Consider the following 12686-nt stretch of genomic DNA (forward strand, 5'->3'; position numbering starts at 1 on the left):
TCATAAGTCAAAAATGTAATTACCATTAATTTCAATGGGAAAAAATTGTATGTGTTCCTGAGCCCCAAGATTTACACCCATTTATACTAAAGTAACACCAAATCCCATTAAATCCAGTGCAAGGAGGCGGGCAGGGCAGAGCAGGGCAGAGGGAGGCAGCCCGGCTTGAATGCAGCTTAGGTTAAGCAGGGGAGGGGGCGCTGCCAGGGGCTGGCTGCGTGGGGAGCTAGGCAGGCACAGGGGGCCCCCAGCCGGCGAGTGGAGATGCCTCGCTCGTGCGGGGTTGCATGTCAGAGAGGCCCCACAGGCGGCAGCTGAGGCGGCAGTGGTGGGTGAACCAGGCGCTAAATGGGAGGGCGTTTCACAGACGGCGAGCGGCACCCGAAGTACAGCTGCACAGGGCAGGCGGTGGCGGCAGCCCCCTAGCCGCTCAGGGGGTCAGCGGCAGCAGTGAGGCCGGGATGGGCTGCACACCCAGCATCCACATCTCACAGAGCGGCGTGATGATCTGCCGGGACTCGGACAAGTCTACCAACCCGCACCAGACTGCCACCCTCTCGCAGGGCGCCGCTACCCCCCTGCATGGCCTCTTCATCAAGACCAATGCGGCCGACTCCATCCCCTCAGTGCTTGCCTACCAGAGCCGCCAGCCTCCAAATCGGTCCTCGTAACTGTGAAGAAATGCCTTGTAAGCTGAAGTAGGGGTATTAAATGAAACTCCTTGTAAAGTCGAATTCTCATAACTCGAATGCGCGTATCTCGGAGTATGACTGTATTCCCCTTCTCTTGTTTAATGTTTTCTCTCTCCTGTTACTCTTTTCTTTTTTAACCCAAAGCAATGCTAATGCAGCTGATTGGTGGATTTTTTGTTCTTTTTTTCTTAGGCGGTGTTAGGAGTAAATCAATTATTTCTTTTTAAATAATAAAAGCCACCATGTTTTATCTAAAAGTACATTTTCATTAGGGTTTAAGTGTGCAACAATCACAGGTTTAGAGCACCCTAAACATTACACAAAGTTTGAGGTGGTCTGGAAAAGATTCTTGCCTGAAGAAAAAACTGTATTTTTGGTTAATTTTAGTTTAAATAAAACATAAAATTTATGGTAATTTTCATGGGTTGTTGTAGTAACTGTTATCTTTTTTTGTTTGTTTCTTTAGCTAGTTGCATTTTTTTATTGTTGAAACACTTTTAGTATTTTCAATAATAAAATTTCTGTGTCAGGGCACTTAAAAGCAAGATCAGTTTTATAAACATTTTTTCAAATTTTTAGAGTATATTAACTTGTTTTATTTTTATTTCAATTAGTAAAGCTCTTTGGCCTTGCCTTTTAAAGTCCTAAAATTATGTGTAGCTGTCTGGTACTTGGTTTTTAGCTAGCAGTGGCTAACCATGCAAAATGGCTGACTGCAATATCGTCAAGTTATGGGACAGCATTCCCACCTCCTCCTATATCCACCTTATTAGCTTGGTCTTTTGTCACTTACTGCATGTTATCAGTAAATTATGGGACCATGCAGGTGCCTTAGAATGATTCAATTTGTGTAAAGTTTATAAAACCCATTTTTTTAAATTGGGGTGGGCAATCTTTTTGGTCTGAGGGCCACCTCCGGATATGACAGTTATTGGTGTTGGCCTGTGAGGGAGAGAGCCAGAGGGTGCCAACTAGGAGTGTAGGCTCTGGAGTGGGGGTGGAGCTAAGGGGTTTGGGCTGCAGGAGGTGACTCTGCTGGGGTTTAGGGGCTTGTTTGATGGAAAGGGGATCAGGACTGGGGCAAGGGGTTAGTTTGTAGGGCAGAGAGGAGGGACTCAGTGTACAGGCTCTAGGTGGCATTTACCTCAAGCAGCTCCAGGATGCATTGGGACATCCCCCACACCTGCACTATGTGAAGGCTCTGGCAGGTGGTATCCAAGCCACAGGTACCACCCTTGCAGCACTAGCTGCGGTTCCCAGCCAGTGAGAGCTATGGGATGGCACTTGGGGTAGAGGAAGTATGTGGTGCCCCCTAGCTGCCAGTGTGCATAGGAGTGGCGGGGTGGGGGATGAGCATGTGCCAGGAGTCATAAGAAACAAGGTAAGCCCCTGATCCTTCCTCGCAGCAAAAGCTCAAGGGCAAGATTAGAATGACTGGTGGACCAGATGCAGCGTGAGGACCAGTTTGCCCAGCCCTGCTTTAGATTGTAAACTCCTAGAGGCAGGGATCCTGTCGCTACACTTATGCGTATTGTACCTTTCGTAACAGGATCATAATGATAGCCAACAATTTATGTATTGCATATTGATCAGATAAGTATTGTGATAATCAGCCAGTTATTACAAGGCCCAGTTCTGTACACCTGATCCTGAGCAAAGGTCCTTTAGAACCAGAGTCAAGAGTATTGGCTGGAGTCTTGTGCTTGATATTTGAGAATGTGATTCTTTCTTTCCACTCACGCCCATGGAGTGCATTTATTTGTTTATTTGTACTGGCATGACTTAACACATCGCTAAATTATTATACATTTATTCTTATTTTTTCTAGCTAGGAAAATAGGGTGAAAAATCTGCCAAAGTTTTCAGAAATTAGCACCTCAGTGCAGCCGATGGCATGGTAGAGTAATGTCTTAGTTTAAGTGATTTTTGTTTCTTCTGAAATCTTTGTTCAATATCTATGAAGCAAAGTGCAAGAGTTAAAAAACACAGCTCATTTTATTTTCAATTAAGTCAATTTTGTTCCGTTCTTTACTTTGATGTGTGGAATCCTCAATATTCCAGGGAATTTAGGGTTTTTGACATAAGTATCAGTCATGAAGACTGGTGTTGTATTTCCAAGTACTTTCATATCGTTGACGAAGGCAATTTTTTTGGAAATTGGGCCTCATCCACAAGTAATCATGGATCCTTCTTATCGGGAGTTTCTATCTTTTTTCAATTATCTCTTTTCACTAGCTCCTGCTACTACTTTGACTTTTCCCCTAAAATTCTATCCTTGATGCTTTCCATCCTTTGTCCAGTGTTATATTTTAACCGCTCTTGAAAAAGAAATTGTGTGTTATCCACAGAAGAGATACTGTATGAGCAGCAGATACACAGGGATCTTTGCACACATATAGCCATGTGCCACAGCCTTATTCCAGTCTCTCTGCCTGTGGCAATGAGGATAGGCCAGTATTCTGCCCATCATGACCACTTGTCTGAGATTGTTGGTAAAGGTGAGAATTGAAGTGCAGTGGGGTCAAGGACCTGGGATAGTGACATTAGTTCCCAACAGCTCTGTTGAGACCACCATTATTTCACGTACATTAGACCGCCACACAGCAAGTGGTTACAATCTTCAGTCATTTCTGGCTTGGACTAGATTTTATCCAGTGATTTGTGGAGCGAGATGACTCAGTGAATGGTAAGTAGAATAAGAGCCACTCCATTTCCCACTGCTAATGTTCATCCTTTTGTTCGGTGAAGCACCTGCTAATATAAAGTCAACTGCTGCTTCTCCCACACTTGCTAATGTTCACTTCAAGACCACAGTATTGCTACTGTCAATAAGTTAAGAATAATCCATTTATACCAACAACAAAAAGGCTTCACATTTATAAAGTGCTTTCCATTTTCAAAGCATTTGCAAAACAGTCTTATAGCAAGAGGTGCTGTGCTTAGGAACAGATGGAAGAAGGCAGAGAGGTTGGGTGCCTTGCTTAAAGGCCACACGACACTCTCTTGTGAGACGTAGACTAGAAATCAGACATTTCTGACTTCCTAGTCCAGGGTTCAGACCTCTAGACAATACTTTTCTTTCATTTGCCAATATAGTAGCATATTCAGTAGATACATTTGCACTCAGTCTTTTTCCTCCCCTTCCTATTGTTCTCTTCCTATTGTTATAGTACTTAGCAGTGTCAGAACTTGAATCTTAACATCTTTCCTCAAAAAGTATCAATCATTCATCCTCTTCTGCTTTGCCTTTTGTAATGGCTGTTTTCTTATAGCTCTGTAAGTAAAGTGTGTATTCATCAAAATCAACTATTTTTAAAAGGGACCCAGGCCAACACAGTCAGAATAAGCTGAAAAAAAATTCGTCCTTTTTCTTACTTTTTTGGCTGCTGTTTGCTGAACACCAAAGCTGAATTTAATGTGTTCACATTAACTGGAACATCTGTTCTTCTAGTGCTTGCTCATATCAATTCCAGTCAGGTGTGCGCGTGTTGTGTACATGAGCCCCAGAAGCTTCTCCCTAACATCTCCCATTGGAGGCTGTAGTTCCTCTTTATTTACCACTGCTGATCCAGCCCCTCCCTCAGCTCCTCCTTACCATCTGCATCTCCTTACTCTTGCTTCTGCAAGCAGTAATCCCAAGCCTTTGTGATTACTGTTGATCTTCCTCATTGTTCTCTTAACAGCAACGAAGGGTCCTGTGGCACCTTAGAGACTAACAGAAGAGTTTTGAGCATGAGCTTTCGTGAGCACAGACTCACTTCATCAGATGCATCTGATGAAGTGAGTCTGTGTTCACGAAAGCTCATGCTCAAAACTTTTCTGTTAGTCTCTAAGGTGCCACAGGACCCTTCGTTGCTGTTACAGATCCAGACTAACACGGCTACCCCTCCAATACTTGACATTGTTCTCTTAAGTATCCTTGAAGACACCAGTTAGGAGTGGGAGAGCTCACCCACCCCCTGCCACGGCCACTGCACAGGGGCATGCCATAAGCCCAGGGCTTCAAGTCTTGCTTACTCTGTAAGAAGTCTATGTCCAGTGGTGACCCCTGCCCATGAAGCCTGCCTGTGGTGCTTATAGAAGCTCACCCACCGCCTGCGGTGTTTATAGAAGCTCACCAATCAGAGAGTGCAAAACTTGCAGAGGATTTAAACCTTGCACCTGAAAGGAGTGTGAATTTAGCTTCAAGGAACTGTTAATGGAAGCTGCACACTAGCCCACAACACTGGGTGCCAGCTCAGTCCACAGTGCCCTGATTCGATGTGGGACATGGCACGGAGAGAGGACTCTACTCCAAGAGACTCTCAGCACTGTGGCCCACTGGCACTTTCAGCACTGGCATCTGGGCACTGATGCGCCTCACCGGCACTAAGAAAACGCACCTAAAGTGCACAGGGGGCATTCACCATTTAAGGAGCATCTCCCTCACCAGAAGTCAATGGGCCATAAAACTCATACCCTTGCACCCATCCTGGTACCATCGAGCCCAGACACTGATGAGCCTGTAAAAGGTCTCATAAAGAGTGCTTAAGAAGGGGACCCGATGGTGCATGGCAAGTCATCTGCACCAGCATCAACTCCACACTCCTGAGGCAAGCCGGTCTTGATGAGGCACTCTTCTTTAATGGAGCAGCACCGATGGAGGTGCCCTGGGCTCAGAGGCATAGTTGCCTCCCTCACTATCATTGGAACCAGGCGGGGTGCAAACTTCACCAGAATCAGTGCGCTGCCTCACAGGTCCATGGCACCAACAGACTGACACCAGGACAAGTCAACCCTCCCAGTAATCACACACTGGCACAGAGAGTTGGTGTCGGTACAGTCAACATGAGACATTCAGCACTGAGATTCAGGACCACCAAACCCCTCACGGGACATCGGCACTGTGCCTGTCCTAGCAAAGTAGGTACTAACAGTCAGTACTGCAATCTGTGGCATCAGGTAGCCAGCACTAATCCAGACTGAGATTAAGCAGCCACCAATTTCCTTCTCGTTACTATCACATCTCAGCATAGACTCCTGGCACCAGGTGCCTCAGGACCTCCATTATCTTGCCCATCAGATGCAGGGTCAGTCTACTCCTGGAGTAGGACCAATAGGAGAAGGTCACATAGACCACCAATGTGGCAAATCCAGTGGTCACCCATGCAATGGCCATTCTAGATGCTATGGACCTATCGTCAAGCCCAGGGTCCCAACTGTCATCATTCTAGGTTGGTGACCTCAAAGTGGCATCACTCACAGTCCTGCAAGGGATCATAGGGGTCACAGCATCCTGAAGGCACCATATTTAGACAACCCCATCCCAAAGCCCACAGGGGAGGCTCCAATAGGGGATCCAGAACATGGGCAGCCATATCTAGTCCAGCAAGAAAGCTCCAACCAGGAGTCTGTACCACCACAAGCTTCATCTTCATTGCCACCAGATGAAGAGCTTGCAGGCACCTCATCTTCAGGACCTCGTCCAGCTGACTGTAAGGTCTACCAGGAGTTGTTAAAATGGGTGGTCAATGTCACGAACCTGCCTGAGGAGGCCTATGAACCCGAGGATCCTATGGTAGGTATTTTGGCACAAGAGGTTCCATCTAAGGTCACCTTGCCCCTAATTAAGGCTATTCAGTCTGACTACTTCTCATTCTGGCAAACCCCAACCTCAATTCCTTCTGCTGAAAAGGGAGTTAAAAGACAGTATTTTGTTCCCTCTGAAGGGTTTGAATTTCTCTTTCCCACATGCCTCCTTCCTCACCCATACACCTACTACACAAGGTCCTTCTAATAATCTGCAGGGATCAAGCAGACATAATCATAATAGCACCTCACCAGCATTGGTTTCCAACCATACAAGAGCTCTCAGTAGATACTCCTATGGCACTCCCTCTGCATCCAGATCTAATATCACGGACAATGAATATCTCTGTCATCCAGACCTTCGCTCCCTGTAACTAATCACTTGGAGGCTGCATGGTTAAACCCCCAAGAGCTCCAATGCCTGCATAGGTGAGAGCAGTCCTCCTCAGTAGCAGTCAGTCTCCCATCAGGGCATTCTACTTGGCCAAGTGGAGGAGATATACCTGTCTCACAGAGCTGGTCGTCGAGTCCAGTGCCCTCTCAGCAGAGCCAAGCACCATGCCAGACAATTTATCTTTTAAAAAATATTTGTTTCTAACCCCTAAGTGGTCTCCTCAAGGATTGAGCTCATAACCCTGGGTTTAGCAAGCTAGTGCTCAAACCACTGAGCTATCCCTCCTACCAAGCTACCTAACACAAGTGCTCCAAACAATAGAAACCCATACTGATGGTTCTTGACTATATTTTGCAATTATGCTTCCAAGGCTTAGAACCTTCTTTGGTTAAAGTACACGTAGTGGTAATTCCTGCTTTCTGCCAGGTGTGTAAAGGGTTGGTCATGCCTTTTCATGAACCCCATGGTTTTGCATTTTAGAAAGAGACTAGATGAGCTTTTTCACTGTTCTCACCCTATGGTGCCTCTGTGGTATCTCAGTTTTATGCTTAGCAAGTTAATGGGGACTCCATTTGAGCCACTAGGTATGTGCTCCCTTTTACACCTCTAATGGGCTGTGTGTACACTTACCAAAAACTTTGAAATGTCCATGCTAATGGCCAGATTGAAGAATACTAATGAGGTACTAAAATGCATATTCAGCACCTCATTAGCATGCTGCCGGCCGCGGCACTTAGAAATTGCCGTGTTTCACTCCCGCGCAGCCCATCTACGTGGGGATCCTTTTCGAAAGGACCCCACCAAGACTGAAATCCTCTTATTCCTATGAGCTCATTAATGTTGGTGGGGTCCTTTCGAAAAGGATCCCCATGTAGATGGGCTACGCAGGAGTGAAACATGGCAATTTCTAAGTGCTGCGGCTGGCAGCATGCTAATGAGGTGCTGAATATGCATTTCAGTACCTCATTAGTATTCTTCAATCTGGCCATTAGCATGGACATTTCAAAGTTTTTGGTAAGTGTAGACATAGCCATCATGTTTTACCCAAAACTCCACATCTCCTCCAGACACCAGACGCTTCACACATTAGATGTCCTTAGAGCTATAGCACTTTAATTAGTGCACACCAGCTGTCCCATCTGCAACAAGTAGGTTGCTTTAGATTCAATGTCCAGAATTTATATTCCTTTAGACCTGCATGGGGGTGGCAGATATGAATAGCCATCCATCATGGGACTAACCCTGATTCTCATATTATACCAGGTTAACACTAAGAAAGCTCCATGGACATCAGAGAAATTCTTCCTCAAGTGTCCCTGTGGGTGCTCCAAGATAGGTGTCGGGCTTGCCCCGGCGCCGCAGATCGGATCTTTCCAGCAGTTTCTGCCGGACCACGCATGCGCCGGCACGCACCTCTCCCCTGCGCACTCCCAGCCACGTGCGCGATCCGGTCCCCACCAGTTCCTTCTTAACCACCATGGGCTGCAGACGGAATCTGCTCAGGCTATGGCCAGAGTCAGCGTATTTAGAGTTTTTCAGAGTTTTAGAGTTTCTTTTCAGAGTTCTTAGTTAAATTGTTTGTTTCTTTATTGAAAAAAAAATATAGATAGATATAGATATAGATATAGATATAAGTAGAAAGTCTTAGTAACGAGAAGGAGGAGCGGAGGCAACCTGGGGACGTGAAGGCCAGTAGGCCTCCTGCTGCGGCAGGCTGGAGTCCGTGGGAGGGGAACAGGCACAGAGAAGGTGCTAAGTACCCTATTAACAGCTCAAAGACTCACCACAATGTCCTCTTCAGGATTCAAGAAGTGTGAGTCGTGCCGCGAAGCTATGCCAGCCTCTGATGGGCACAGTCAATGTATTAGGTGCCTGGGGGAATCACACGTCACCCAGAAATGCTCCTTCTGTGCAAAGCTCACGGCCAGAGCCAGAAAGGATAGAGAAATGCGGCTTAAAATGCTGCTGTTTGATAAGGCCCTCCAGCCAGACGTGCCAGAGAGGCCTCAACCGGAGGGACCCACAGGGCTCCATAAAAGGAAGGCGGTGTCCCTCACCCCCTCGGTGCAGAAACGGAGGAAGCTCTCTCCAGCCCGATCCCTGCCGGCGGTCACAGCAAGCGGGACGGGCGTAGCACACAGCCCCCAGCCGCAGTCACAAGCAAGCAGCAGCACAGCAGTGCACGTGGCAGAGGCTGAGCCTCCAATTACTAAGCAGCCGGCCCGCACATTCAGAGCGGCAGCCAGGCAAGCGCCGGAACCGGCGGCACTGACCCCTGTGGCACCAACGGCGCAGGGCCAACAGGCACGTAGGCTGCAGGCACCAGAGGAGACCACCCGCGCGGCACCGCAGATAAGCGTGCCGAGCACGGCGCCGACAGCGGGGCCGAGATCCCCGGCACGGGGAGGGGTGGAGCCAGCCCCGCAGAGGAGGGGAAAGGCAGCAGCGAAAACCCGGCACCACAGCCCTTCTCTGGACAGGGCTGCAGGGCTGCTGTCAACAAGTCCTCCCCTTATGCTGCGTACACCAACCAGGAGACATGGGTCTCCCCCAGCCTACCCAGAGCCTCCTTCTCCGTTCCTCCAACCAGCGTCACCATGGCTCGGGCCACCCTCGCCTTTTCTGGGATTTGACCCTCTGGAGTACTACCACAAACCAGTTTCACCATTGTCTCAGTCATCCACACGATCTCGCTCCCCCAGACATCGGGGGTATGCACTTCGAGAGTGGTCCAGGTCTCCATACCAGGAACCATGCCTGTGCTGCCACAGTCGTCCTTATCATGCTGGGCATAGACACCACAGGCATACACCCAGGGGCAGGTCCCCCTCGACTGTCCAGTACCTCTGTGGGCACTCACGGATGGGGACGGAAACACAGCTGTCTCAAGGGGAGCTGATTTTGGAACCCTGAGATTTTCCCTCGCAAGCCTCCAGTGAGAGGATGTACCACCGGCAGCAGGACCCTGAGAGTTCAAGGGAGGTCTACCCTAGTGGTTCCTCCTTGTCCTCCCCCGACGAGGCTACGGCCCCTGGGGATGTGACCCCCCCGGACGACCTCAAACAGTTTCAGGAGCTATTTAAAAGGGTGGCTTTCACGCAAGGCATCCAAACAGCAGAGGTGCAGGTGGAGCACCACAAGCTCCTCAAAAACCTGAGGCATCCGGCCTCGTCCAAAATCGCTATCCCGCTCGACGAAGCAATCATGGAGTCTGCTACTACCCTATGGCAGACCTCGGCTTCCACTCTACCTATAAACAAGAGGGTGGATAAGAAATACTTCATCCCAGCGAAGGGCATGGAGTTCCTGTTTAGTCACCCACAACCAAATTCTCTGGTGGTAGAATCGTCTCAGCAGAGATTGAAGACTTCCCAGCACAAAGCGGGGGGAACGGATAGAGATGCCAAGAAGCTAGAGCTATTTGGCAGAAAGGTATACTCCTCCTCCACCCTGCTGCTGAGAATGGCTAATTATGCAGCACATCTAGCGAACCACAATTTCGACAATTACTCCAGGCTTACTTCTCTCATGGATTCACTTCCAGAAGATAAGAAGCCGGTGCTGAAGGCCATCGTGCAAGAGGGCTATGCAGCTTCAAGGACAGGCATCCAGATCACCCTGGACGTAGCGGACACGGCGGCACGCTCAACGGCTACGGCAGTGGTCATGCGCAGGGAATCCTGGCTCCAGACATCGGGTATCCTGAGGGATCTGCAGGCAAAAATTGTCGATCTCCCTTTTGACACGCAGAAGTTGTTTGCAGAGTCAACTGATTCGGTCCTTCATTCCAGTAAAGACTCAAGAGCCACACTCAGAACCCTGGGTATTTATACCCCTCCATACAGAAAGAAAAAGTATTACCCTCAACAAAGGCGATACCCGTATCAACCTCAGCATGCTCAGTACCAACGGGGCTACGACCAAGGGTGGCATCAACAGCAACAACAGTATAGAACTCCTAGGCGACGTTCCCAACAAGGCCGTACATCCTCAGGGCAGGCCCAAAAGCAACAAGTTTGACGGACATGTCGAGGGCTGCACTATTACTACCATCGCGCAATGTCATCCACAATTAATGTTCCATCATCGCCTCCGACCGTTCCACTCACAATGGCAAAAGATCACCACAGACAAGTGGGTACTAGAGATCATAGCCACGGGTTACGTGATCCCCTTTCAGTCGCTCCCACCGCCAAGACCTCCGCCCAGGCCTCATCTCAGGGATGCCTCCCACGAGGCGAAACTCAAGCACGAGGTGGACCACCTGATGCTTATAGGGGCGGTGGAAAGAGTGCTGGAGCGACTCCAGGGGAAAGGGTTTTATTCACGATACTTTCTCACAGAGAAGAAAACAGGAGGCTGGAGGCCCATCTTAGATCTTTGAGGCCTCAACCGGTACTTGCACAAACAACGCTTTCGGATGATCACAGTCGCCTCTATACTCACGGCACTGGACGATGGAGATTGGTTTGCAGCCCTCGACTTACAAGATGCATATTTTCATATAACGATCCACCCGGCTCACAGACGTTTTCTCCGGTTTATGGTAGGCAAAGAGCATTTCCAATACAAGGTTCTGCCGTTCGGCCTCTCCTCGGCCCCCAGAGTATTTACCAAGACCCTGGCAGTGGTGTCAGCCGACCTGCACAGATGGGGGTATTTATATTCCCATATCTGGATGACTGCCTACTGAAAGGGGCCTCGAAGGCGGAGGTACTGCGCATGATACGTGTAACAGCAAACGCGTTTTCTTCGCTGGGCCTGGTCATCAACCTTGCGAAGTCAAAGATCGACCCCACACAGGACATAGAGTTCATAGGGGCACGCATAAATTCTATCACAGCAAGGGTTTATCTACCCGCCGCTCGCTTTCGCGCCATCGGCTCCCTGGTACAAGTCATTACATACAGCCCCACGGTGCCGGTTTTAATGTGCTTGCAGCTGCTCTGCCACATGGCAGCGGCAACGTTCGTGGTACAGAACGCCAGATTGCATATGCGCAACCTACAACATTGGCTGGCGAGCGTTTACAAGCCGGCATCCCATACTGTCCACAGGGTGGTGTCACCCATGACAAAGGTGCACAGATCCCTGCAATGGTGGGTAAACCCCAAGAACATGCTAACAGGGATACCCTTTCACCAACCACAAATCTCTATTTTTCTCACCACTGACGCCTCCCACATAGGGTGGGGAGCACATATTGGCGAAAAGGTGACGTAAGGACTGTGGTACCCTACGGAACAGTCACTGTATATAAATATACTGGAGCTCAGAGCGGTGTTCAACGCCTGCAAACACTTTCAAGACCACATACAAGGCAAGGTAGTTGGGATCAATACAGACAATATCTCCACCATGTTTTATATAAATTGATGAGGCGGAGCTCGATCCTGTGCCTTATGTGCGGAAGCAGTCCGGCTGTGGAACTGGTGCATCGCCAACAATATAACGTTGAAAGCCTCGTACTTACTAGGCGCTCACAACGTGAAGGCAGACCAGCTGAGCAGGCACTTTGCACTCACACATGAGTGGCAGATCCGCTCCGTTCTGCTACGACCGATTTTTCATGCATGGGGGTTTCCCCAGATAGACCTGTTTGCCACTCAGCACAACAAGAAGTGCCGCCAATACTGCTCCAGGGCGGGACTGGGGTAAGGGTCCTTGGGGGACGTGTTCGCGATTTCGTGGAAGGGCCCACTGCTTTACGCGTTCCCCCCCACAGTGCTCATCCACAAGGTCCTGCAGAAAGCCAGGAGGGAAAGAGCCCACATGATCCTAGTGGTCCCCACATAGGATCGACAGCAATGGTTCCACTTGCTTCTCCGCATGTCGGATCGTCCACCGCTTCCCCTTCCGGTAGCGCCGGACCTGCTCACGCTGGCCCAGGGGTCCATAGTGCATCCACACCCCCGAGGCCTGTGCCTACAAGCATGGTTAATCCATGGCTCAGCTCCCTAGAAAGTACATGTACGGAGGGAGTACAACAAGTCCTGGAAAGTAGCCGAAGGATCTCCACCAGGAAGACCTAC

At 49.1% G+C, this 12686-nt stretch overlaps 1 protein-coding gene across 1 annotated transcript in view; it reads left to right on the plus strand.

Moving 5' to 3' along the window:
- CLSTN2 (calsyntenin 2) overlaps nt 1-12686 on the plus strand; it is a 734144-nt gene that overhangs the window by 675307 nt on the left and 46151 nt on the right. The gene's annotated exons all lie outside the window — the stretch shown is intronic.

This window comes from Carettochelys insculpta, chromosome 10 (genome assembly GCF_033958435.1).
Source record: "Carettochelys insculpta isolate YL-2023 chromosome 10, ASM3395843v1, whole genome shotgun sequence".
NCBI classification, from domain to species: Eukaryota; Metazoa; Chordata; order Testudines; family Carettochelyidae; genus Carettochelys; species Carettochelys insculpta.